General features: G+C 40.0%; 1 protein-coding gene and 1 long non-coding RNA gene across 3 annotated transcripts in view; one reads left to right on the top strand and one right to left on the bottom strand.

Moving 5' to 3' along the window:
* galnt14 (UDP-N-acetyl-alpha-D-galactosamine:polypeptide N-acetylgalactosaminyltransferase 14 (GalNAc-T14)) overlaps positions 1-27,621 on the bottom strand; it is a 252,867-nt gene that overhangs the window by 157,378 nt on the left and 67,868 nt on the right. The window lies entirely within an intron of this gene.
* Positions 20,432-25,777, top strand: LOC145420427 (uncharacterized). Its single transcript, XR_013901732.1, has 3 exons — positions 20,432-20,599; positions 23,994-24,077; positions 24,158-25,777. It is a non-coding gene; the product is annotated as an uncharacterized LOC145420427 (long non-coding RNA).

Here is a 27,621-nt window from a genome sequence, read left to right as displayed (position 1 = left end):
ATGGTTAAAAAAAATGCTTGTTCATCACTGCCAGTCATGCTCACCCTCATCACGATGTTTCTCTGTGATTTTTTGTGAAAATGACACTTGGTGTAGAAAATGTTAAAAAGAAAAAAAACACACTTTTTCCAAGAAAAATAATCCATTAATTTCCCTGAGAGATAAGACCTTAAACAGCAGTTTAGAAATCAAATCTAAAGTGTTTGTTACACTCACAGCACGTTAAAACACGTTGAAACAGTAATCTGCAGCATGCTAATTTAGAGTGGTGGGTCCTTCACTATCAATAGGCACACTTCCCCTCATACACAGAGGAGCACAGAACAGTGCTTTCTAATATTTCTTAGATTTCCAATCTGTGATTCAGGTCTCGTCTGGTGATGCCTTGAGGCTGAATGTTGCAGGAAGTGATGCTGAAAAAGAGTTGTGTTTCTCCCCCGGGCCATCTCCTCCTTTCATCTGTTTTTTATACACACAGACCTCTACAGCTACATTTATGAGGACAGAGTGGTGATAGCAACTGTATTTTAACACCCAGCTATGAGTTTTCACAATGCAACACATATATATACACACACACACACACAGACACACACACACATACAGTACAAGGACATGCACTTCATTTAAGAAAGACAAAAATATGATATACTATCTCATGAAAATAATTCTACATAATAAACATACTTAAAGGTCATCTTCATAGTGAGGGTACACACGTACACACACACACTGACCCACTTAGCTAACACAGATAGTAAGGTGGCGTGTCGTGATGAAGGTCACAGGCTGACCCAGCAGCAGAGTTTAAAGTGGAACACTGATGACATTGATGTATGGTTCACTTTTTGTCTTTCTCTAAAAAAAAAGGGGGTGGGGGGTGGACTAACTGATTCACTGATAACGAGAACTCTATTAGGGTGAAACCGGCGGTTAAAAATATCAACTCTTTCTAAAATTAACCAACTAGTTTTGGTGCCTAAACTGAACGTTATTATCAGGATGTCCTAAAAACTCCCTGAAAAGCCTTCAGTTAATCCAAAATGCTGCAGCAAGAGTCCTGACAGGAACTAGAAAGAGAGAGCATATTTCTCCTGTTTTGGCTTCTCTTCATTGGCTTCCTGTTAAATCCAGAATTGAATCAAAATCCTGCTCCTCACATACAAGGTCTTAAATAATCAGGCCCCATCTTATCTTAATGACCTTATAGTACTATATCACCCTATTAGAGCACTTCACTCTCGCACTGCAGGCTTACTTGTTGTTCCTAGAGTATTTACTGTAAAAGTAGAATGGGAGGGAGAGCCTTCAGTTTTCAGGCAACTCTTCTGTGAAACCAGCTTCCAGTTTGGATTCAGGAGACAGACACTATCTCTACGCTATGCTCTTGACAGAGGAACACCACTTTCAACTGATCCCTGCTGGTTTTTCGCAGCATTTTCACAACAAGATTAGGCTTCAAACTTTCCTTTTTCCTAAAGCATATAGTTAGGGCTGGATCAGGTGACCCTGAATCTTCCTTTAGTTATGCTGCATTAGGTGAAGGCTGCTGGGGGATTCCCATGATGCATACTTGTTATTAATCTCTGTCTCTCTTCCACAGCATGACTTCTGTCCCGACTTCCTTTCCTCACCGCAAACCGGTCGTGGCAAAAGGCCTTCCCTCCCTGAGCCTGGTTCTTCATCCTACAATATAAGGAACCTTGAGGCAACTGTTGTTGTGATTTAGCACTATGGAAATAAAACCAAATTGAACTGAACTACCAAGTGAGGATACAATCAACAAAGACATGAGAGATCAACTCAAAGTAACAAGAGAAAACAAAGGACCAAACACAACGCAAAGTAGTCCCCTGATCTCCTGCACGTATTTCTGCAGAGGCATGGGATGTCCTGGAATGTTTTCTATGAATTTAATTTTCTGCTTCATACGCTGTGCTCAAACATATTATCTGGCATCCTTACATGGTTACAGTCAATAAAAACCTCCCATCCTAAATCAGGCATGCTAGCTTGCTAGCTGCAATCATGGTTACATGGTATGTTAGGCTTGAGCGGAAAGCACAGCTGAGACTGACAAAAAAAAAAATCCAATAACGGCAGAAATTTGCTAAAGCTCTTTGCTCAGTGACATGTTTGAATAATGTAAAGGAAAAACAGTTGATGTATTTAGCTTAGTTGTTAAGATGGACTGGTCAGAGCAGTGTTTGTCACACAGCGTGGTGCCACAAAGTTCAGCCTGAAATGCTCTTGACAGAGGAACACCACTTTCAGCTGATCCCTGCTGGTTTTTCGCAGCATTTTCACAACAATTGAGCCAATCGCTTGAATGGAGAGATTACTTTGAACTCTATTCACACTGTTCATGCTGGTAATTATCGTTTTTGTGTATTTGTTTGCCAGAGTACACATAGGGTACCTTCATGTGTTTGTGAATGCACATGCCTGTGTCTTATCTTGAGCCCAATACTATTGTGGTCATTCTGCTTCTTTACACATCCAGCCGCATACATAAAAACACACACACACACACACACAGGCACACACACACACACTGGTCCTCAGTTGCAGCCAGCAGACAGATGACCTTCTCTTCAAAGTGCTGATGTCCTGTTTCCTCCAAAGCCCTCAACACTTAGCCAGCAGAGCTCTGCAGAGGAGCCGCTGCCGGCTCTGCTGTTGCTATGAGACAAATGGAAATCTGTCAGGGGAACAGTCATTGCTCTTTCTTAAAATGGTGGTGTGTTGTAAAATGATGCATCATGGAACATAGAAAAAGTCCAGACACAATGAAAAATAACTTAATTAAGCTAATAACTTTTGGTCTGTTTTTCCCCACAACCAGCTTCGAGATCACTTTTTCTTATGATTCAAAATGATTTAATTACAACGTATAAGTTATATTCTATCTTAATTGTCATGCACTCATTTCTTTTTAAAAACAAATGTTGCTGAATATTTCTGGGAAACATTCCTTACTGCCCAGCTGTTCAGGAGTTATTACTCTTCTGGAAACTGGAGACTGTGGTTGCCCCTAAAAATCTATGATGACTTTTCTCCAACCGCTGCAAATGTGCAATGTGAGAACAACGGCATGGCAGGCAGGTTGTAAACCTGACAAACCAAGTCCAGCCTGAAAAGCACCTCACCCCGATTAGTTTTGAAGTAATGGACGCAGTAGTGCAGAATGTGTCCGCTGGCCGGCCTGACGCTCTCGGCTCTACTGCCGGCTGTAAATGAAGTTGGATAAACTGCTTTTAAGTTAGATGCTAGTTCAACTTTCACCACTGCTCTTCACTGTGACTGAGTTTTTGGCTGTCAGCAGCCCGGCAGGAGAGATGCTCCATGTGGTGAGAGAATTTTACAGCTGAACTATAAGCAAGACACAGTTTGACTTTTTCTGACTCTGGAAATCTGACAGGTTTACATCATATATTATGAATAAATACATAATAATGCAGGAGTCATTCCAGAATAGGTTTAAGCTAGTGATACCAACTACAATTACAAAGGGAGGATATGTAAATACATGCTCTCTCATATATCTAGTTAGATAAATAGTAAAATGATAAATGGACTCATCCTTATATAACGTACTTAAGCTACTTAAAAACACTTTCTACTACAAGTCTCATTCACCCAGGCATACACATTCATACGGTGCCTTTATCTATACTTAAAGCACTAACAGTCACATACACCTACGCTAATGGATGGCTTTGGGGGCAACTCAAAGTTCAGTAAGATGACATGCAAGCTAATCTAAAGGTGCAGATCACACTGGTGCATTTATGACTTTGGATGGATCTACACGAAGACGTCAGGCTGCCTTCATCAGTGGAGATGCTGGAGTACCCTCAATATTTCTTGTTTTGCCTGCAAAAAATGTGTTTACTCTGTTTGGAACAGGACACATCCCATTTTCGTGTACTTTTCCCCAAGAAAAGCTCTCTGATCTCTACTTCATTACTGTTTCAACACTCATTTGGATATGAGACTGCGGTGCTGCCAAGAGACGCTGAAAGGAGGAAAAGGAGAAGGAGATCATCGGGAAGACGGACAGTCAGACAATGAGAGAGGAAGAAGACAACAACAGGTGTGTATGTCTACCACAATCAGATCGGCCAGATTATCTAAATGGGCATTCTTGACAACAACAGGTGTGCGTGCATGCGTGTGTGTGTGTGTGTGTGTGTGTGTGTGTGTGTGTGTGTGTGTGTGTGTGTGTGTGTGGACACATCCTCAGGCTGCCGCGTATTTCATTTAATACAGGCTATTTTAAAGCTTTTGGACAAGCTGTAATTTTGCTCAGTCAGGTCACCTGTAGATGTAAACTGTTTTAGGACAATATGTTGGATCTGTATGCAAAACCTCAATATGCAAAGTAACTTGTAGTAAGTACAGTATTCACATTCACTGTATTCAAAATGTATTGATTGTGCTTCTTATTTAGGTGAACTGATAATCTCACATACAGTTTCATTAGAAGGCTGAGGGTGGTGCTCAAGGGCACTTAAGCAAAGCAAGGAAATGCCAAACCCGTCACCTTCAAGGTTCAGGAAAATTTCAATAAGCACATGGCCATCTGCTGCCATTTTATAGAAGCTATTAGACCAAAACACACACATGCACGCACACAAACACTATATACTCGGTTTGTTAGTCAGTCAGCACTCTCTGCCTACTCCCTAATTAGACTCTGTCACAACTCTGAAGAAATTACACAGATGAGCGCGTGCGTGTACGCGCGCGCACACACACACACACACACACGCACACACATTTCTATCATTTAGGACTACACTGGCTCATTACTTGAAGAATTACTGCACTGTTAACCTAAACTTAACCTAATCTTAAACCAAGTCTTAATACTAAGCTTGACTTGTTTTTTGTCACCAAAACAGAAGCAGTTCTATACAGTGTCATATCCACACAGTGTGCTTAATTCTCACACACACACACACACACACACTCTCTCTCTCTCTCTCTCTCTCTCTCTCTCTCTCTCTCTCTCTCTCTCTCTCTCTCTCTCTCAATCTCATGCTCACATGACTCCACCTCAGCATCATCCAAAGATCGCCTAATCGAATCTGATGGGGAGGGAAAGTGAGTGACAGAGTGTGAGAGAGTGTTAATGTGTGTGTGTGTGTGTGTGACAGAGAGACGGTGAGTGAGAGTCTGGGAAGCTCTCCAAAATAGGACGTACCCCCTCCAATCACCAGCTGTTTACCTCAGATAGCTCCCACTAAATTTGGAGGACCACACACACACACACACACACACACACACACACACACACACACACACACACACACACACACACACACACACCAAGTGTGTGACAGTTGCAACACAAAAAGAGAACACTTGCTGTAATATACTACATGCCTCATCACTTCTCTAAACACAGATACACAGCAAATCACGCACTGAACTGTTGATAAGATATATATAAATCTTATAAAGTTTGTATCTGTCTTGTGTGAAACTTATATGAAAAATAGAATATGAGTGAAAACAGATATAAGATCCCTTGAAAAATTACAACTTGTATGTTTTGGATACTTACTAAAACAATGTATGAAAGTAATGAGAAAGTGGCCACTTTCATGAGTAATCACATATAAGTTTTTACTATTTCTTTTCCATATGGGCTTCAAGAAAAGCAAATGATTAACAAACACAGACACAGGAAACCCACCAACAGGCCACCAGAATCCAGACACGCACAGAATGTCTAGTTCCCAAAAACTGTATTAATCCATCACACGTTCCCAAATTGTGTCAAAATCCAATAACATCTTAAGGAAACATTTCCAGGTTGATATCAAAATTGAAACTTAAAAGTTCAAAACATTACAAGATGTAAGTATGCATTTTTTAACTATGCTGCTCAGCTGTAGAAGCAGAATGTTAAAATTTAAAAAGTATATTTTTTATGCCGCATTATGCAGCAGTTCTCAACCTGGGGCGGCAAATGATTTATTGAACCAAAAAATACATAATTTCGAATATGCAAATGTCTCACCATGTTGTTAATCTTTGTGATAAATGCTCTTTTCCTGTGAAATAATAAATGTGTGCAGCCTCTAGCCTCCCTGCTTTTATTATTTGGATAAAAACAGCTTTAGTATTGTGTGTTGTCCAAGTTTTGGGCAGCCACTCAATTGCATAACCAGCCTGTTAGTCATTAAATTACTCATTAAACCATCCAGACTGCTTTCCAAGTTCAGCAACAAAACATGGAAAGAAACTCGACACCGTACACTTCTACTTTGTTTCTGTCACGAATCTCAAAATAAAACAGCACCATTGCTTTAAATTAATCAGAGCAATTTCCAAATGTTTCATGATTAAATTGCAGTAGAAAAATAAGAATAAAACAGAGCTTGGATGGTTGAAAGAGTAAGCCAAACAGAAAGTGGTATAACATACCTACAATCAGGTGTACTATAGAACAATCAGTCAGAACCTGAAATTATTTACAGCTGAAATGAATCATATTAACCATTAATAAAGGGCTGGGAAACCTTGTTCTTATCACTGACCCAATCATTACTGCAGACCTTGCAACAACAGCTTCCCCCATCATACCCATATACCAGGTTTCTTGGTCAGAAAATGCTGAAGATGCACCTAAGAAAGCCATGTCAACAAGCTCACTGGGTATTGCAACACATATCAACCAGTGGATGTTAACTCTGTGTGTTAAGTTGCTTCAGAAGTCTACATAACAGAACCACTCTGGTATGGTTATCTATCAGTAAGTTTTAGCTTTTAGGCGTATCTTGATTTTAGACCAAAATAGTAGCATGGCTTCAGTGTTGTTGCTCAGCATATTAACTCTAACACCATCATACTTACAGCAAGGAACAGACTACACCACAAGCCATACAGAACAAATTACAAAATATCCTCTATGTTACATTATGTAATCACTCACTATTTAATTGGCTAACAAACATATCAGAACACTTGTAGAGCCTGTACTAATTAACGACTGCAATCCTTCACTACGAGATGCATGACGTGTGAAGGATATTGGACAAGTGGAGGAAGACCCAAATTTGTGGGGCAGGACAATGAGTTTCATAAAAGAAAATATCCTAAGATCAGGAGATTTAAAGAAATCTTTTTTTAACTTGTTTTATTAAAGAAAAAGAGCAACTACTCTGTGAGTAAGGCAGCCATTAAATCGGTCAGTCCGCCACTCGCTGAAACAGTTCATTAGTCAGTCAGTCTGCAGATTCACTAGAAATGGATGTTTTGTTGTTAAGGGGGATGCTCATTAGATATAAAACACACACAGACACACACAAGTACACACACTCACAAAAGGAAGCTGCAGTCTCTGCGGACCTATTAGTGCATCTCCGTGTCATCTATCTGAGTTTAAGCTCTCTATTGTTTGTGACACATCACACACACACACACACACACACACACACACACACAGAGAGAGATACAACTATGCAACCACCCCCTCAACACATGCACACACGCAGTAAACACTGCAGCACCTGTCAGTGACTCCGGGGAGCTATATTGGTGTTTAGGAGCAGCCGTTATAGAAGTATACGGGCCAATTAAAACACACTCTTTTCTTGACAGGCTCAACAATCTGAAATCAGGCTGCGTCTGCGAATAAAACAAAAAAGAGAAAGACTGACACTGCTTGCGTAGAGAGGTGTGTGTGCGTGAGCGAGAGAGTGTGAGCGAGAGAGAGAAAGAAAGAGGTAAACCAAGAAAGACAGCAGTAGGTAGCTGAGAGCCACACCAGGTGGTGGATGTGCCTGTTTGCTTAAATCACAACATGCTGATGCGTGTGTGCATGTCCATGAGTGTGTTTGTGTGGGCATGTGTGCACGGCAGATGGTGTGTGACGACTGTATTGCTCCCAGCAGCACAGCTGTCCAAGGCAATACACCCTGGACACACACCTCTTCATCGAGTTAAATAACATCAACATACAGATGCGCGCACACACACACACACACACCAAACACTCTTCAGCCTTTCAATAATTACATTTTTAGAGGTTTCATTCAAAAATATGGATTGTTTAATACACAATTTGAATTTGCATAAGTCGTGAGTCAAAATCAAAATGTGTATTAAAGTATCCATATTTTTGAGGGCCATCTGGACCCTTTTGTTCTGTGTGAGGATTGTGTGTTAGTCCTGAGCCTGTCGATTCTCTCTGGGTACTCCGGCTGGGGAGAACAATTATCCATCATAAAATTATACTTAGTGTTGCACAGCATCACATTTTACTTATGAAATTTGTACTGTTGGGGCGGGGGGGGGGGGGGGGGGGGGGGACTGAAAATCATTATCATTTCTGATTAAATTTAGATTTCCTGCGGGTATCCTAGTCCTTGCAGTTTGTTCCTTTTGTATATGATCTGAGTTCCAGACTGGGTTGAGCTGGTCCCATCTCCACCCAAGGGTGTAGACTTCAGTTTCCTGCATTTCAGCCACTGCACCTGCTTCCCATCAGCCTCATCTGAAGCAATATATATAGACCGGCTCAAGTCTCCTTTCCCTTACCAGATTGTCAAACTCCTCAGTGTGGTAACCAGGCTCCTAGATGGCTTCCATGCATGCTAGTATTCCCAGTGCTTAAGCTTGTGTTCTCCTGTCTCACAGAGTTATATGTGTGTCTGAAGGGCAACCTTGCAGCCACACTTGTACCCAGAAAAACTGTGGATCCCTTACCTCTTGTCCTCATCTACTGTCCACCCTCCAACGTCTCAGTGACTTCAAGAACAAATCACTTGCCTTCCACGGTACAGCCATCTCCATCTCTTCAAGTAAATCAGACTCTTCCAATCCAAACTATAGTAACGCGCTCAGACTGACCCACCTTTACTCGATCCATGAACTCTCCTGGATGGCACAGTTTCCCATATCATAAACGTGTTGCATTCAATCCTTTTTCAGAGCCACATTTGCCAATAAACTCTATTTTGAATATCACCCAGTCTATCTTGGATCCTGCCTTAAGAGTGTACTATAAAACTAACATCACCACTGGTATTGAAAGTGGGCACCCGTTTGCTTTGCTTTCATTCTGCACTGTGCCGCCCAACTGAAAACAAAAATGCCCCTTGTTAGACGTGTGATGGCTTGGTAAATCGTCCTGGGTCCACCCTGCCTTTCACCCAAAGAAAGCTGGAATAGTCTTCAGCTTCTGCACGATCCTGAACTGAATGGAATTTGAACTCCTACCAATTGGCAGTTGCTAAGGGAATTCAGATTTATATTCCCACTGTAGCATGTCCGCTAAATAGGTTTGCAAGTAATCCCTGTATCACTGAGCCTTCTGTGTATCCAGATCCCCAGGGTCGCATCTGAACAAAAATAAGTTGAATAATTAAGAATATGACTCACGGCTGAGCAGCAGGTCTTCCTTTTCAGGTTTGATACAGCCTTACAACCTTCTGCTAACATGCATGCTCTCGTACATATAGCTCAACATTAGTGGCAGAAAAATGGCACCAACAGAGAAGTACCAAAAACTGTAGTTCTTCTAGTGGCCACTTGGAGTCAATCAGTAGACTCGCCTGTGTAACTGCAAACTGGTACAACAGGCAGTTTTGGGCTCTGTGGCTAGTTTTCCACTTCATAGGAACTTTACAATAACACCATACAATACCAACTTTTAAATCTTTTTTATAATAACTCAGCCACTTTGTTAGGGCTTAAAGTTAGTATCATCTTTTACATACAGTCTTTGGTGTTTATGGGAGGCATCATTGTTCCACTTAAATATCTTTTTTTTTTTTAGATCAGCCCAAATCTTCTCTCACCTGTGTTCTCATTTAGTTTGGAAATAAACATCAAGATGTTAACAAGTGACAGCAACCTCATGCCTCGTCGCACCCACAGAGGACATTATACGCTTGATAATTGCGTGCAGGAGTTTTGTGGCTACACAGACACAGACACACACTAATGTAAATCAGATGTGTGGTTGACAGCTACACAGATACAGCAGCCAACAGTGACTGAATTAATCTGATGAAGTGAGAGGCATATGGCGGTAACACTATTAAGTGGGATTATTTACTTGCAACATGAATCCCTCTGATTTGGTGAACCGGCGGGAGGAAATATACACTGAACAACTCACATTAAACATTTTGCACTGACAGAAGAAAAATAAATACATCAGATGATATTAAAACATTCTAACAGCCCTTCTGTGACACAGAGGAGGAGGAAGGAAGACGGAGCCAGCTGGAATAACTACACTAATAATAATAATAATAATAATAATAATAATAATAATATTATGAGGCACTGCCCACCTGCTCTAGCTTGAGCAAAGCTGCTGAAAAAATGTGATTTATTTTGTCCTTAGTTGTTACATTGCAGCAATGATGTGATGAGTAGATTTACACTTTGAGCCCTACAGTTAAACCTGCACTTAAACAACTGCTGAATCAACCTATAATTCAAAATGCAAATGATGATTTGCCCCTTCTGCTTATTTATAACATTTCCTGCATGCGTCAGACTAAATAAGTCAGTTCAGCGAAAGACGCAAACGTGAGAAGATTTTAAGTTTTGCAACTGCATGCACAAAGCATGAATGCATGAATTTGTGATGAATTTCCCAAAACATTTTCCATCTTTATATAAGAAGAGTAACACAATAAGAAGAAAAAAATAAATCAACACTGCGACATTGATCGCTACATAATACCACAAGTATCTGACACAATCTGAGATATAATATTCAAGCTGTAATAAATATGTATCAGCCTAATATTTCTGTCCAGTGCCCATATAGCCTGGTGCATTCCCCTCAGATATAGAAAACCAGCAGTGTGCAGTGCAGCAGAGATATCCTTCCTTATATTCACACTAACATGGTGAGTCTTCTGCTCGGGGTAAAACAAGACAAGACGTTTATTTCAACATGCAGCAAAGAGACTAAAACTGATGCAATTAACAGGAGCAGAAAAGAACAAGAGGAAACAGCAAATGTTGCTGAACTGGGGTGAAATATTGTTATATTGTACCTCCTGTCGTGAAAATTTAATTTCCATTTAGACATGCATAGAGTCAAAGCTAATCTAATTTAATCTGCCCTCTCTTCTATTTCCCCCTAATGTCTCTTCTCCTTGCTATGGCTGCCTCTTTTCCATCCTTTCATCTTCTCTCAACTCTTCACCCCTCTCCCCTCACCCACTTCTTCACCTTCTACTTCGTTTACCCTCCTCTCTTCTTCTTCACCATCCCTTCCTCTACTATTTTTACCCCAACTGAGGTTTATTAATGAGGTGCAAGTTTTTATATTGTGAGAGAGAGGGGAGGGGGCGGGCGGTGGGGGCAGAGAAACAGATAAAAACAAAGCAAGTGAGAAAGATAAGAGAGAGATGGAGAATGAGACAGGGAGGCTGAGAGAGGTAGGAAATGAGTGAGGCAGATAGAGAGAGGGGGGACGAGGTGGCCGTTGGGTTTTTATAATTGGCTGTCTATGACTCAGAAAGGGTGAGTACAGTATCCCTCTGACACACACACGAACACACACACACACATACATTCAAAGAGATCACATTTCCACTCTTGCCTCCCCTAACATGACATGAAGCCAGCTTCTGAAGCCTCGGGGCTCTGAACATTTAAATTATCTCCTATCTCCTCGGCTCACTGTGGGCTAAAGATCACAGATTCAGCTTCACAGCAGCAGCACCGACTTTCATTTCCTCCTGATTCGCCTAATTAGCATTGCTAACGACTTCTCCATACAATGTCCCTGTTTTAACCTGTGTATTAACCCATACAAGGATATTGTAAGTAGCTTTTACTCTTACTGATGGAGTAGTGCCATCCCTGTTGGCAGCAAGAACATTATCTTCCATTTTTACATGCGAGTGTTTATCTGTGCGGGAACCATCTGGACTAAAATGCACAGTGCAGTGCCGTTGTGTTATATCAGTACAATGCAGGTATCAAATAAACTTATTAAGCATGTCAGATGAATGAGATTTTCACATAATCATAAATAATGCAAATTGCAGGTAATTACCTGATCACCAAGTAAAATATTAAAGGCTGCAAATTAATATAATTTTAAAACCCAGTTATGACATTTATGGCCTTTTTTAGTTTAACTACATTAACCGCAGAGCTCACACTGGCATATTTAAAAATGAAAAAAGTCATGTGCATCTCTCCATTGTATACCTACATTGTATGACTATAGAAAATAATAGAAAGGGGTCCTACTTTTAACCGGATTTATGGCCTCTGAATTATTCAGTTCATATTCTTGTTGCTCACTTTAAACGAGGTTAGTGCATTGTGTATTTTGTATTTTGCAAATTTTAGAGTGAACTTGATAAAGCAGGGTATGCTTTTGGGTTGTGGTTACTTTGTTACTGACAAGTTGGGTTTCTCAGTATGACTTATCCCTTGTTCATTATGTCTGGTTAAAAACATTCTCGAAAGCAGTAGTCTTTAAAACAACTATTATACCCTGTTTGTTGCTTTTATCTTTTAAATACAGGTACATCAGGTACATAAGTGACCTCTATAATGATTCAAATGACTAATGACTAAATGACTTTAATGTGATGGTTTTTGTGTTATCTACAGTCAAAAAGTACACCCTATATCAGTTTTACAGGGGGTGGATAACTTGAGTTTGTTGTGCAGGTTTTGCCACCCATAAACCATGAATCATGAACTGTATAGCATTATAGTATTCTAGAGTCAAATGTGGTGTTGTCCGTTTGACAGCTGAAGCTTGACTGAAACTGGGTCATGCAACAGGACAAAGCAAGGGCGCCATCAAATCAAGGTTGCAATGGCCCAACTAAAGTCCAAACATCAACCTGACAATGAGCTGTGCATAAATGAATGTGCACAAACCTCAATGAAGAGAAAGAATGTAAAAAGAGTTTGAATAATTAAATAAATTCTTTATTTTGTCAGAATCCATCCTTCAGGTTGCTTAAAAACATAACTTTGTGAAACTGCTTGAACCTTCATGATTAAATTAAGATGATATAAACAATCTTCGCTTTAGAAATTGCACTTTTGTTTTCAGTATCAGTGAAATCGGTCATGAGTGGCTTTAGAAGTACAACTGAAAATAATAACAGTAACCTAGCTCCCACTAACACTGAGAGAAATGAGCCCCTGACCTTGAGCTAGAACTATTTTGTTAAACTACACATTTTAAGATCAAGAATTCACTTCCATGATTAAAAAAAACAACATGTTTTAAGCTTGTGAGCAAAAGAATAGTGCAAGTGTCTCTCTGGTGAGGACAGTACGACAATTTAAAATAAAGAAATCCAAACATAAGTTCAATATGTACTTTCATTAATTTTAAAGACAGTACTTCATGTTTCAGAGAGGCAGACAAACATCAGGACACTGCATACTGTTCTTATTCTAGTAAGCAACAGTCTCCCTCTGATCTATCATTAAAAAAATCCATCCTAGGTGGTTTCTTCATAAGACTGTTGTGTCAGTCAGAGTTAATGATGTACAAAAAAACCTGTGTACACCTGCTGCACTCAAGGGGCAGAGAGACTGAGACATATTTGTAAAAAGTGAGCAGCAGAAAAGTTTGCAGCTCTTTAATGAAACACCCTACATGCATCAGACTCGCTCTGCTAGGTAGCTGCTCCTTAATATTCCCAAAGCTTTCACAGATGTAAGTAAAACTGGCTTTTCTCATAAAGGACCACGGGCAAAAGGAAGGAAGAACCTACAAGGCCTAATTAAATGAGACATGCTACCTTCTGTTCAGGACTAAAGAACCGTGTTGAAGTCACTTTCACAGGAAGTTTGTGTCATTGTTTCCGATTCCAGCAGACAAAACTTTCTTCTCTCCTTATGTTCATGTGGGATTGTTATTGATGATACCAAAGTCTTGTAATAAAACTTTTAGATCCTTTGAGATATCAAGCAAGAAGTAAGACCTGATGCTCTGTGGCCAGGCAGAAATGCAGATATGCAGTATAGACATTTGGTCAGACAGTCCCTGTGGGCAGAGCGCATACTGTGGTCAATCTATTATAAAACTGACCTTCCCAATTAGTCTGCTCCTTCTGGATTATCAGAAACCGCAGATCTCACATTTGCCAAAGTGCAGCGCTGGATGGTTTCTTGTGAATGAACAGTGCATTTAAAAAAAAACAAAATAACAGTGAAGAGGCCATGACGCAGTCATTAAAACTGTGTGTTCTTATTGCCTGTTTACCCCGTGTCTCAAAACAAAACGGGTTTTATCCAAATTTATGATCCAAATGACAACGATTAGCTTCACTTGCGAATGAAAAGTAATGACTCACCATGCTGTGAAGTTAGATGAGCCTTCCCAGCTCTTGTTAATAATTTACACTCCAGCCTCAATCATTTTTGACCCATGGGGGGAAGTAAAAAGAACTACACAGATGCTCTGCTACACATTCGCACAAGGCTCACTGTAAACTATGATACAATGACTGCTGTGTTTGGAGAAACATGGACCATAATTTGTGGTGGAATTTTTTAATTTACAGATTAAGGCTACTGCATGGTGCTGTAAACACAGCAGTTCTTTGAAATGACTAAAGGAATAGAATAAATAGAAAGAACTATATGTGAAGAGGATTTTTATCGTGAAGAAAATAACATTTGCGTTCTTGCTCTGCTGGCTTTGCAGGAAATAATTCAATGATCTTACGTGAAGAGGCAGAACCACCAGCTCTAGCAGTTTGGCTGTAGTCTGCACAAAATCCAGGCAATCCTTGACACCATAAGTGCGTCTCAACCTTTGTCACGGAGCGCTCCTACTCCGCTCCGGCTCCGCATTCAATGAAACACCATTTGACAGAGTCACACATCTCATCACAACATCGGAGACGCTTTCATTTTGAGACTTTCAGTTTTTCACACTCTACTAACCCTTGGTAAAATCGCTTCTTTTTGGTGAACAGCTCACAAGCAGTTTGGTCACGTATTTGGTGAATTGATTTTTGGGCCATGTGACCTAATTCCTCCTGGAAACTAAAGACTGAGAAAAAGCTGTGAGTCAGAAAAACATCAAAGAAGAATGTGTTTACGGTTTATTTATCAGTGAGACCTCATGTTTTAGTCCCATTCTGCAGTTTAGGATTCAGGTGGGAGTATGTTTAGTGCCTGTATTTTATTGTATTGCATTTTATTATATTTTAATTTTTTTTAAAAATGTATATGGGGGAGGGCATGCTGAATGTCCAAAACACATCTTACAAAAAGAGTAAAGGTAGATGAAATATAGTGGATTTAAAACAACAACAACAACAAAAAACAGATTTGTGACTGGTCCACGGTGTGCCCCTCCTCTAGCCATGACCGTAAATTAGACAAAACTTGAATAAAATGGTAAATGGCCTGTATTTATATAGCGCTTTACTAGTCCCTAAGGACCCCAAAGCGCTTTACATATCCAGTCATCCACACATTCACACACTGGTGATGGCAAGCTACATTGTAGCCCTGGGGCGCACTGACAGAGGCGAGGCTGCCGGACACTGGCGCCACCGGGCCCTCTGACCACCACCAGTAGGCAACGGGTGAAGTGTCTTGCCCAAGGACACAACGGCCGAGACTGTCCAAGCCGGGGCTCGAAGCGGCAACCTTCCCATTACAAGGCGAACTCCCAACTCTTGAGCCACGATCTTGAGCCACGATCAAAAAAATGTATGAATAGATGGATGGATGGTTTTTGAAAACTCTCTTCCTCCAGTTTTTGTCTCTGTGACTTATGGCACTATCACACTCTACAGTCAATGCCAAAAGTACTGACAGTAGCACCCCTGCCAATATAAACATTTTATTTATTTACCAATAAACACTTTTAAAACTTATAAAATCCTTGTCACTGTTCTTCACTATAGAAACAAAATAACATCATAAATAATATAAATAAAAACTCAAGTGGAAAAGTTCTTGAGGAACAAACTTTGTGCCACTGCCAAAAATTCTGGTTACGACTGTATTGTCTGTATAGAAATTCTGGACTTTTCTTATTTTAACTTCTTTCTGAGTGTGATGAATTATCAGTGGAAGAAGCAGCAGTTTTATACCATTGGATGTGCAACGTTTGGTCATGCTGTTAGTTTTAATAGTACAGTATATAAATGTTTGACACTAAGGATGCGGTAAAGACAAACTAAGTTTTCAAGCATTTATAAAGCGCATATTCATCTTGTGTCTTACTTACATTGTTAGCCATTCCCTTTATGTCCCATCCCATTATGTTAACGTGGTTACATTAGTAACAGATCGAGAGAAAAAAAGTGAAGACAAAACAACAACAACAACAAAAACGAAAAATCCTAACCATTATGCAACCATTCAAGAGCAAAATACACAAAAACATCAACTTCAGATAAACGGTCCCCAGAGGGAAGCTTGCAATTTGGTGAAACATAAAAACAAACTGCATCACAGTGCACTGCTTCTTAGAAATATAATGAACACAAAAAGAAACTAACCAAAAATATTTCCATTCCCAACATAATATATAACAGCACAGTTTTCCATGTAAACTGTACTGTAGTGTCTCTGTACCGTCTGTGCTCCCCTCTGCTCCCCTCCCACCCTCTCACTGCTCTCTTTCTGCCTATAGCAGAAGCAAAACTCGTAACAGTAATTGATTCCCACGCCAGAATAAATGACACACATCTATATTGTATTCATCCCCGCAGCATTCGACATGCCCCTTAGCACGAACACGACCCCCACCAACAGAAAAACATACACATAATAACACACACCGAGCTGGGAAATAGTATCTTCCTGTCCTGAGGACGAGATATTGATTGAACCGAGCCGAGCACGGAGTTTCGATTTACACATTTAGAGTTTGACGGCAGCCGTGTCGGTCATTTGGCTGTCGTTAGCAGCAAAATGCTCATAACTTACAGCGTAAATGGCTCAACAGGAAATGTAAGCCTTCTGCTTAGTCTAACAGAGGAAAAGAAAAGGAAAGACAATGAAGACTTTTGTTTGAGTGCAGATTTAGCCATTTAAAATCACTTACAAAAAAAAAAGAGACTTGCATGAACAGAAATTCTGCTCAATCCATTTTACTTTCACAGCAGTTTGGAAGCTGCAGAATTCAGTACGCTGGCAGGAGACAAGGGTCATTTGTACTTGTGTGGGCTGCTTGTTTTTCCCTGCTTTCAGCTGCAGGTAAGTGTATGTGGGAGCCTGCGTGTCCTCAGTTTTGTTTTGTGATGTCTTTTTAAAAAAGCTTAAAAAAATCTCTTGACACACCTTTTGTGCCTGAGAGTGAAGCAACACAAAAAAAAATTAAGCAATTAATTCTCCGGACGATCGCTTTAATGACATCCATCAAGACTGAATTCATTTTAAGGTGCTATTCTAATGGTTCTCAGTCACACACACACAGGCTCATAAGTTACACACAGAACAGAAGAAAGCAGTTAATAGTAAAGTAATGAAGAGTTACAGCATAAACTCTTTATTAGCCTCTCATCGTTCATAAATCACTTAGAAGCCAATTTCATATCAAAGCAGGAAAGAAGAGAGAGTCTTGATTGAAGAAAAGAATTAGCAAAGAAGAGGTGAGAAGAAGATGAAGGAAAGAAGGAGTCATGAATCACTGGAGAGAGTGCACAAGGGAGGAAGGATGAGGAGGACCTGGTTTGGAAAAGCAGTTGGTTAAGCAAGAAAGGGATGAGAAAGAAAAAAGGGAAGAGCAGAGAAAAAAGGAGGGTTAGGTGAAGAAAGTGTTAGAACAAGATGGCAAAGAAGGCAGATTAGACGACCGGATGAAAAGCAAGGAGTGAGTCAGGGATTACGAGAGTGCTGCTGTGACGGAGGAAAAAGGAGAAAGAGGAAAACTAGATGAGTTAGGAGGGAAAGGGATGTAGACTGTGGGGGTGTATGGGTGGGAGCGAGAGAAAGTGCACAGAGGTGAAGGCAGCTCCATTAAATGAGAACTGAAAGTGTCCTTGAGCAAGGCACTCAAAATGAAACACAGTGCCACTCAGGGAAGATTATTTTCTATTTTGTTCTATTTTAAAACTTCCCAGAGAGGCTACCAGCGGTGCTTGAAGTAAACAGAGAGAAAAATGCCACCTGTGAGTTACTCATAGGATATGTTAAATAAAACTACATAAACTGAGGGTGATGTTCTGACCGTTTTCAAAAGGCTCCTCCACTTTAAAATCCAATTAAGTTTTCTTCAATTTTATCTCAGGTTTCGGTTATCATACACATAATAACTGGGATAAAAAGGAGTCGTTTAAACGTGTGCATTAAGTGACACGCAGCTGAAATTAAGCGTTACACTGTCTCCTAACTAGTCTGAGTTAGATTGAGGCCTGTCATGCTACTTAAGCAAGTGAAAAAGTGTTTTCTAAGTACTCAGTTGGATGTAGAGGTGGGAGTTGGGAGCATGACTGTGCAGTGGGAGCAAAGTGTTGTTGAAACTGAGAGAATTGCAGAACAAAATGTTTAATTCATGGATGGATTTAGTCTCTTGTGGCCAGAAAATCCATCTCTTACTTCCAGGTGGGAGGACGTGCAGCTAGTGTGAATTTGATGGTTGTTTGATTTCTTTTTGTTGCGCAGGTTAGTGCGAGAAGAGAAGCAGACTATGTTTTCACATGGGGTTACAGGTGCTCTGTGCTGCCTCAGTAATGCAGTTTTAAAACAACAGCATCAGCAACATTGCACATTATGCACTGCACTAAACCAAAACAGATTCTGTTCAGGCACGTTGGAGTTTATTTCTTAACCTTACAACATCACAATCAGCAAGAATGTGCAATTAATGGTTGGCTCAGACTCACTCTAACCAATTCTGAAATCAGGTTGCATCAAGAATATGCAGAGAAAATCTCAGATTGTCTTCTCTTTTATCCCAAAGATGAAAATTATACACACTCTTAAATAATTTAAACTTTAAACAACAGCATAACACACACTACAGCATGATATTAATATCATTAAACCAGAGGGAATTTGTGTTATTGCATCTGTAGATGTAAACAAAGATGCAAGTAAGACATCAATTTTCTTCCGCTTATCCAATACACAACCTACACAGCTACAGGAAGGTTGGAGCCTATCCCAGCTGCTATGGGGTGAGAGACAGGATACACCCTGGACAGGTCCCCAGTTTGTTGTGGATTTAGATTTCTACCCTGGGCAATTTAGAATCCCCAGTCAACCTAACCCCACTAACTCCATGTCCTGGGACTGTGGGAGGAAGCTGGAGTACCTGGTAAGAACATGCAAACTCCACACAGAAAGGTTGATTTAAACCCAGACCTGTGAGCACCACTGCGCCACCATGCTCCCCTTTTTCTATCTATTAACACTCTGATGAATACATCGGGAGCAACTTGGGATTCAGTATCTTGCCCAAGGATACTTTGGCATGCAGACTGACCAGCCAGACCACAAACCTTCCAATTAGTAGATGACCTGCTCTACATCCTGAGCCACATCCACACCAAAAAGATCTTGTTGCAGCAATATTTTTTAGTGAGGAGAAACCAAAGCAGGAGGCTAAACACATGTAGAATATAAAGTGTTTGAAGAGGTGCAGTAGGCAGAGATTGTCTACCCGTTAGTGAGACCTGGAGGTGAATTTTCTTACAGTTATAGCTGTCAACCGTATGCAATCTAACGTTAGCTTCAAAGGCTACAATGTTTGATTGCTGACCCTGTTAGCTGCTCCTGGACTGACGACCAACAGATCAGACTTATCCTTACGGAGTGGCATGAATCAGCTGACTGAAGAATGAGAATGAATGGAGGGGTACACCAGGTCTGTTTAGAATCAGAAATAAAACCAACTTTCTCCATGATTTCTTTGAATTGTCCTTGCTCAGAAAGGGTCCGGCCAGCCGATAGTTTTGCTCTGAGGAGACAGTTCCAACCACTTCACTTCAATACCACCAGGGACTAATGCTGTATAGAGAAATTTGGAGGAGTACCAGAAGTATACTTTGGGCAAGATACAGACCCCTGATGCATTTGTCAGTGTTTGTGATAGTTGTGCTTATAGGCATAAAATAAAATTCAGCATGAATGTATCTGAATAGCTTTTAGTAAAAGAAGTGCTTTGAGTGCACAGTGAGAGTAGAAAAGTACTACATAAGTATCAGTCCATTTACTTATGGTGAAATGCAACTTTTGACAATAATGTGTATAAAATTGTGCAGAATAAGTGCAGTTCTCAGCGGCTCCACCAGGAATGGCAAACATTTTTCAAATAAAACTTTTCCATGTGGCTGTCATCATCATCATCAGGCAGCAGTAACACGGTCACTATGACCTGGCCCCAAAGTAATTGCAGAGCTGCTAGATGGAGGAATTCAGCCACTGAACTAATCTCTTTCCTCCATCTCAGCCAACCAACACACAAGCAGCTTGTTGTTTAGCACTCGACAAGTCCTCTTATTAACTTCTGTCTCATTATAGGCTCTGTCGTCTTGGTTCTCTCTTGTCATTTGGATTTGAAATTCTTAATAAGGAACATGTTTGATATTATTACGACAGCTCGGATGGGTCAGCGAGCAGTTTAAGAGATGGAAACTACTTCACTTAGGGCGAACAAGCAAAGGTCTCTATTTGGATTTCTTATTATTTGATTGTCTGGAGAGGTGATGTTATGATGTTAGCTGTCCTAACTTGTATGCGCAATGCATACAAGCATGCACTGTTAATTTGATGGTTTTTGTTTAATAATGTCAGGACAGTCAATTCTACAAAGTCGCTGCTCGGCTTTGTTTCACTAATGTCAGCTACGTGTGCAATCACAGCTGTTCTTGGTCTGGTTGTCTAGTTAATCCAGGGTCGAAAATATAAGAAAAAACACAGAGATATAGCTGAGGAGGCCAAAAGAAAATTTCACTCCTACTTGCACACACAGATGCAGAATCACAGACTGGAAACATTTTGGAATAGACCTTGCATTAATCTGCAGGCAGAGCCAACGGAGAAGCTCCTGGGAGGCTATTAGCTTCAGGACTATTCAGCACTCCATTTGGATTATGCTGCACTGGGACGGGGATTAAACGAACTCTGCTGCCACATTACAATAGATCCAGCAACCCTCGATGTACCACTGGGTCACCTTTGAATACAGCACAAAAGACACTCAGATACAAAAGATATTTCAGCTTTTTAATAATATTAAGTTTTATGGTGATTTCAATTTGTGTCCTCACACCGTTTCTTTTGTGCCTTTTGCTGTGCACGACCTGTCTGGAATTAAACATGATTTGTTCTAGTGCTAGTATGAAAACTGAAATCATTCATATATGTATGCACGGAGACATACGTTGCCTCTGACTTTGTATTATTTGGTATTATAATAAAATACCAATGTGGCCAAAGGCTCTTCAAACTCTGCACAGACTAGAAGGGACGCTAGGCAGTAAGAAAGCTAATATCCGAAGCAGTAAAACCTTTGTGTTGAGGTCCTAGCTCCCACATTGAGGGACTGAGAATGTTCAGCAATGTAGCTGGTCTGCAGCACCAAACCACCCATAATAACAGTAAAGGACATCCGGAGGAGTATTAAGTTTCTTTTTTTTATTCAGCAGTCACTGATGCATGTGTGCTGACAGGACCATTTTCTTTAAAGTAACTTACATACATTACAGTGGGGGCATTCAGAGTCACCCACACTCGAGAAGGTTATTTATTCAAATGTACAGTAGAGTTGAGCTTCGGATAGGAATTTACATTTAGAGTATTTCAAGGTCCACGTGAGTTTGTTTGTCTTGCCCGAAAGTATTGCAGCCAGTGACCTTAAACACCAATGTGGCAGGAAGGACGGCACCAATAAAAATGAGTTTTAGATAAAAAGATAAAGAAAAAAATAAAGTTCCGTTTTCCAGCGTCAAATTGCCCCATATCTCTGCATCATAAGTCGTTTTGCTTATCAGGCCATCTACCCAGCAGTCAACACCATCTCTCTTCATTTACATCCCTTGATGTGTTCACAAGCAGATTCAGAGTGAAAGAGAGAATGCAAAATGAAAGCAAAGGGCTGAATGCAGGAGGGGAAAAAAAACAATAAAGGGAATGAGAGAGCAGCGAGGATAAAAAGCAAATGTCGGTCGGAATCAAAGCGAACAATCAGAGACCTGCTCCTCATTTCCTGGACCAGCTTCAGAGGCTGAGTCGGATAAAGGAAGTGAGCGTTGTTAACATGGAAAGTCCCATTTCCGCCACACTGACAGCCACATGGGGGACTGCTTTGCTTCACTTATTGTCATCTGCATTTTTAAGAAAACACCATGCTCCAGTCTGATGCCAAAGTAGCAAGTAAAGAGTCGTTATGTTTAACGGCGGGCAACTTTTTCTGCTATCTAGATAGCTTTCTCATGCAAACCTGATTAGGCAGGATATGCTAAAAGCAGTTAAGCAGTGGAGATTCATTTTTCTCATTATTTTAGATGCCACTAAGAAAGGACTTAAGATTGGTGCATATTAGCTAAAGGGAAAAAGCAGGTGATTGCAGTGGACACAAAACCCACAAACTGCAAATAAGAATTTAGAGAAAATACTACGGGTCTTTTTTTTTCTGCGTCCATTCCCCAAGTTGTTAGTGTAGAAACCCACAGCGACAGGTCAAGTATCGCAGGCCTAGACACCAATCAGCAACACATTGGTAGCCAGTGGTAGCCAAAAAGGGGAAATGTAGTAGTATTCTGACCTGCAGTTGACTAGCTGGTGGCAGTCTACAAACCAGAAATGGAACCGTTTGCCTTCAAAGCAAAAGTTGTATATTTTGAAGTGGTGGCACCACTTTTACTTTGCAGTTGAATGCTCTCCATTTACAGTGGTTTGTTTGTGCTACTGCTTGGGTAGCCACTATTGAGTGTTTGCAGACAAGTTGGCACCTTTGATACAAACTACAGGCAAATTTTGTTGCTGCACTGTCGTTGCAAGGGATTTCTCCCAGCGACACAAAGTAATTTCCAACAACCACTTATTATTATATTTTGGGAACATACACATATGAATATTTACATATCCATAGTTTTTCCCAGCAATGGGAGCTTATTTGACCTCTAGGCCAGCAATTCATTTCATTCAATTCATTTCATTCAATTCATTTCATTCAATTCATTAATATTCAGTTCTTCAGTAGAGTTTTTATATTTTTTTAAATATCCTCAACCAGAAGCAAAAGAACAGATGTTCTTTTTAAGCCTATCAATCATATCTGTCAAATTGCATTCATTTTAAATTCAGTTAAAATGCAAAAGCATGAAGTATTAAGTGAACTACACAGAATTATGGTTCTACAGCAGTGTAAACAATGAATGCGTCTACAAAAAGTCTAACTAATCATAAATTTACTTGCTGGAGACAGAAAAGGAAAAGCTTGGTACTCCATAGAGTTTGTTTTGTGCAAACCTGGCTCAAAGTCAATTCCCTCTGCTAGGATAAACTGATACTAAATGCCTATAACTTGCTGTGTGATGGGAATCACTAATGAGGAACAAAAATAAGTTAGCATAAACAATTAAATTAAAAAATGAACCTTTACAGAAGTCGATAATAAAGGCACAAAGACACGCGCGATCCATTTCAATTGTGGAAAAACTGCACCGTACTAATACTCACTGTGAGTCTGTGAGCAACGACATTTTGTAACCGATACAAAGTCAAAGAAATCCAAAACTGACTGTTGCAACAGTCAGTTTTCTGTTTCTGTAAGACAAGCTGTTGCATTTTGACTGTGCGTCTTCTGACAGTGAAAGCCATAAAGTGCATCTTTTTTTTTTTAGATACCTCCTGCAAAAGTAGATAAAATGACATCTTTATTATTTATCTACAGATTTCTAACTGCAACCTTTAAAGATTTTCCCAGCGTGGATGGATAAGATACTGCATTTAAAAGATTTGGATTTCATTCATATTCCCTGCATCCCTGTGGACCGAGAAAAAAAAATTATCTACTACAAACTTCACTCATTTAAAATATTCTGCTTATCCAGGATCGCAGGAGGGGCTGGAGCCTGTCCCAGCTACCATAGGGTACACCCTGGACAGGTCGCCAGTCTGTAGCAGGGCTAACACAGGTACAGACAACCATTCGCACTCACACCTATGGGCAAGTTAGAATTACCATTTGAGCTAACCCCACCTCTTTGTACTGTAGGAGGAAGCTGGAGTACCCGGAGAGAACCCACGCAACCACGGGAGGACATGCAAGCTCCACAAAGAAAGGAAGGCCCCAGCCAGGAATCAAACTCAGGACCTTCTTGCTGTGAGGCAGAAGTGCTAATCACCGTGGTGCCCCAGGCCAAAATAAATAGATGAAAACAAAAATATATTTGTCAAGTATGAGCAGACCTAACCCAACAAAGTCTTTCTACTCTACTAAATTTCCATCTCTGTACAGCAGTCTGTCTTTCACATTCACAGACAGCTTATTACAGTGAAACACTTGATTAGATGGAATTAGTGATCTGCAGCCTTCATCCTTCAGAGGTTGAAGGCTCTCTTAGCAGGGGGCAGATCGATGCACTGTTAGCTTCTGTCCCCACAGCCTATGATTCTTCTGCACTGCCTCACCGACCTACACTTTTCTGCTCTGCTGTGTAGTTTGAAGGTCAAAGGTAATAACCAGGGTTTAAAAAGGGTAAAGAAAAAATTTCGATTCATCTATATACACACAAAAAGCTGGAGATTTATTCTGAACTTCAACAACAATTAAAAGTGAGAGGACTTTTTGTGCTGTTGACATCATCTCTTATCAAAACAAAATGATCCTGAATGTTGTGACAACGATGCCATCTGTGCTTGTGTAGTTGCTGCAGTATATCACCAAGCGTTAATTGGAAATGTATATGGTAACGCTTTACAAAGATCTTGGTCACGAACATGTCAGGCCTCATTTGACAGAGATAAAGTAATCTTTAAAATGCTACACCAAACACTTGCCAAATCCTCCGTGCAGCTGTCAGTCAATCTGTCAGTGCCCTACATGGACCTTTGGTCCAGTACAGTCCACGACTGTCTGCATCCACCAGGCTTGCATGTATTTTTAGGATGCATCATGCTTTCTGTTGTGTGTGTTGGCTCTATATTAGGGTGTGACAGCATGTCGTGGAAAGATGAGAAGCCGTTTTCTCTGCCAGCAGAACGTGACCCAGTATGTCTTTCTACTCAACTACAAGCTCTCTGTCTCAGTTTGCATTTCATTCAGTGTTTACACTTTTTTGGCAGGCTGTGTGTGTTAACGAAGGAATAAGCATGTACTATTTATTTCAAAGCCTACGTTAATTTTAATGACTACTGGATTTTATTCATATTTTTACAGAAAGTGTATATTATCCACGCAAATCTAAAAAGATATATGGTAAGTCTGCAATGTTGAAACATTTTTTTATTAATAGTTTGTAGCATATTAGTCAAATGTGTATGCATTTTGTGTGGCCAAATTGCATGCACATACAACAATATTAAATAAAAAAAATCAGTTGTCTTGTATTCTTTGTAGTCTTTAAGACCAGAAAATACTGGTGCAGATGAAATGACATCTCAGTTGGACCAAACCGTAATTGCACAGCTTTAGTCCAAGGAACTGAAAAAACAACCTGATTTTCTTTAACCAAGATGAGAAAAAAGATTGTTAATAACAGGGTTAGGAGGTTGCATTATCATTATTTCTGATTAGTCTGATTCAAGAGCAGGAAGCTTTTGAATGTGAAAATCAGATTTTCAGCAAAGAAGGACATAAATGACAACATGTAATGTGTAATCTGTGTAGCAATAAAAATCGATATTACTGCACGTCTTGCATGCGTGATTTGCCCCAGGCTCGACTCTAAATATTAAATAACAGAGGATCCACTACAGAGAGTAGAGAAACACAAGAGAGGAAACATGACCAAGAAGGGCCTGCTGGAGAGATGAACCACAAATCAGCAAATATTGCTGTCGAGCTACAGTTTAAAGCGCGGATGGGTCCACATGTACGTTGCATAAATCTGTGAAAATCAAAGGTAATTACTGTTTTTACAAAGTTTACTTAGTTACTTTCTTTATACAATACAACAAAAAATGAGAAGCAGGAAAATAAACATGCATAGACACTGGGTCTATACTTAACTAATAAGCAAGAACATCTCCATATAGCGCTGTTTGATGTTCTTACATGTTTGTTTAAAAAGCACAGAAATTTCATCTCTGACTCAAATGAACTAGATTATATCTTGTTGTTGTAGCTCGACAGAGCTCACTCTACAACCCCACCCCAAATGTACTCATGCAAATATGAAGACATGCATGTAAACAAAACTAAGAGTCCTCTGCTTTTTAAGACTGTATGTAAGCACAGTGCTTTGATCTTCATGCTAGTAGGCATAATGATTACCATTATCGTTGGTTAATGTGTTAGCATGCTATCTTGTGTTAATTGGCATTTAACACAAACTACAACAGGAGCTGATGGTAAAAATCTCAGGGACTGTTGACAATATATAACAAGAACCACTGGGATGTGTGCATCACATTTCACACAGGAGTTGCTGAGATATTTCAATGAAAAGAGAAATATGTCAAATTTATGTAGGAGTATCAAGCATCAACATGATTCAACAAGTCAAACATCAGAATTTCTACCATTTGTCACGGAAAACAAGTTGACATTTCAGTCTCCGCCAAAAAAATGTCAAGCAGCTGATGGCAGCTGATGTGTGAAAAGGTTTGTTACACAGAACCTTCTAAGAAGTATTCCTGTGAAACACAAAAAGGTCAGGCACTTTGATAAAATGCAAAGATGATTGGATTATTCAAATGTCTATAAAATGCTAATAACTGTCTAACAAATATAGCAAATCAAGAAACACTGGATTGATCCCTAAAGGTAGCAAGCAGTAAGTATAGCGAGCTATGTAGTCAGAATGTCCTTAGACGATTCCTGCTTTGTTTGTGAGGTAAAAGAAGCAGGAAGTGAAAAATACTGAGCTGTTGATGAACCATCTCCTAAAACGTGTCTATAGGCGTGGCCTTCTGGACCAGTAGGTACTCATGGGAAGCTGTTTAGTCCAAACCAGCCATGGTTCAATTGCAGTAAGAACCCTGCAGCATTCCAAGGTAAGGTGATGATAGACAGAAATGTGAAGTGAAAAAATTGGTGCCAATCCATCAACTTGCTGGTGTTAAAATAAAAGTCAGAGGACCACCATGTTTACGTCTACTGGGGGCCGTAAATGTTTGTATGAAATGTCATGGCAGTTCATTCAGTGGTTCATGAAATTAGCCTGGACTCATGAGCCAACAAACCAACATTCAGATACCACCCCTAACGCCAAGTAACAGGGCTACAAACTGGTGCTTGAAAAATCTGTGTATTATTTTTGCATATATATTTTATGTCTGGGTTTCAAAACAATGCAACTAAATTATTTTGTTGTGCAAATTCATACATTCCTTCAGACAATGCCTGCTTTTTAACTTTTGGTGTTATTACTCTGGGTACAAGGGATATGTTTCCCTTTTTTGCATTAGACAGCTGTTGGTAACAAAAACTGCTTCACACAGCACACCCGTAGCAACAGCCCAGTAACAACAACATAGTGTTTTTTTAATTTTGTGATTTTTCTTAATTGATGCTGC

The sequence above is a fragment of the Astatotilapia calliptera genome, chromosome 15 (genome assembly GCF_964374335.1).
Source record: "Astatotilapia calliptera chromosome 15, fAstCal68.1, whole genome shotgun sequence".
Lineage (NCBI taxonomy): Eukaryota > Metazoa > Chordata > Actinopteri > Cichliformes > Cichlidae > Astatotilapia > Astatotilapia calliptera.
The sequence above is the reverse complement of the archived record's forward strand: the minus strand, read 5'-3'. Positions and strand labels throughout refer to the sequence as shown.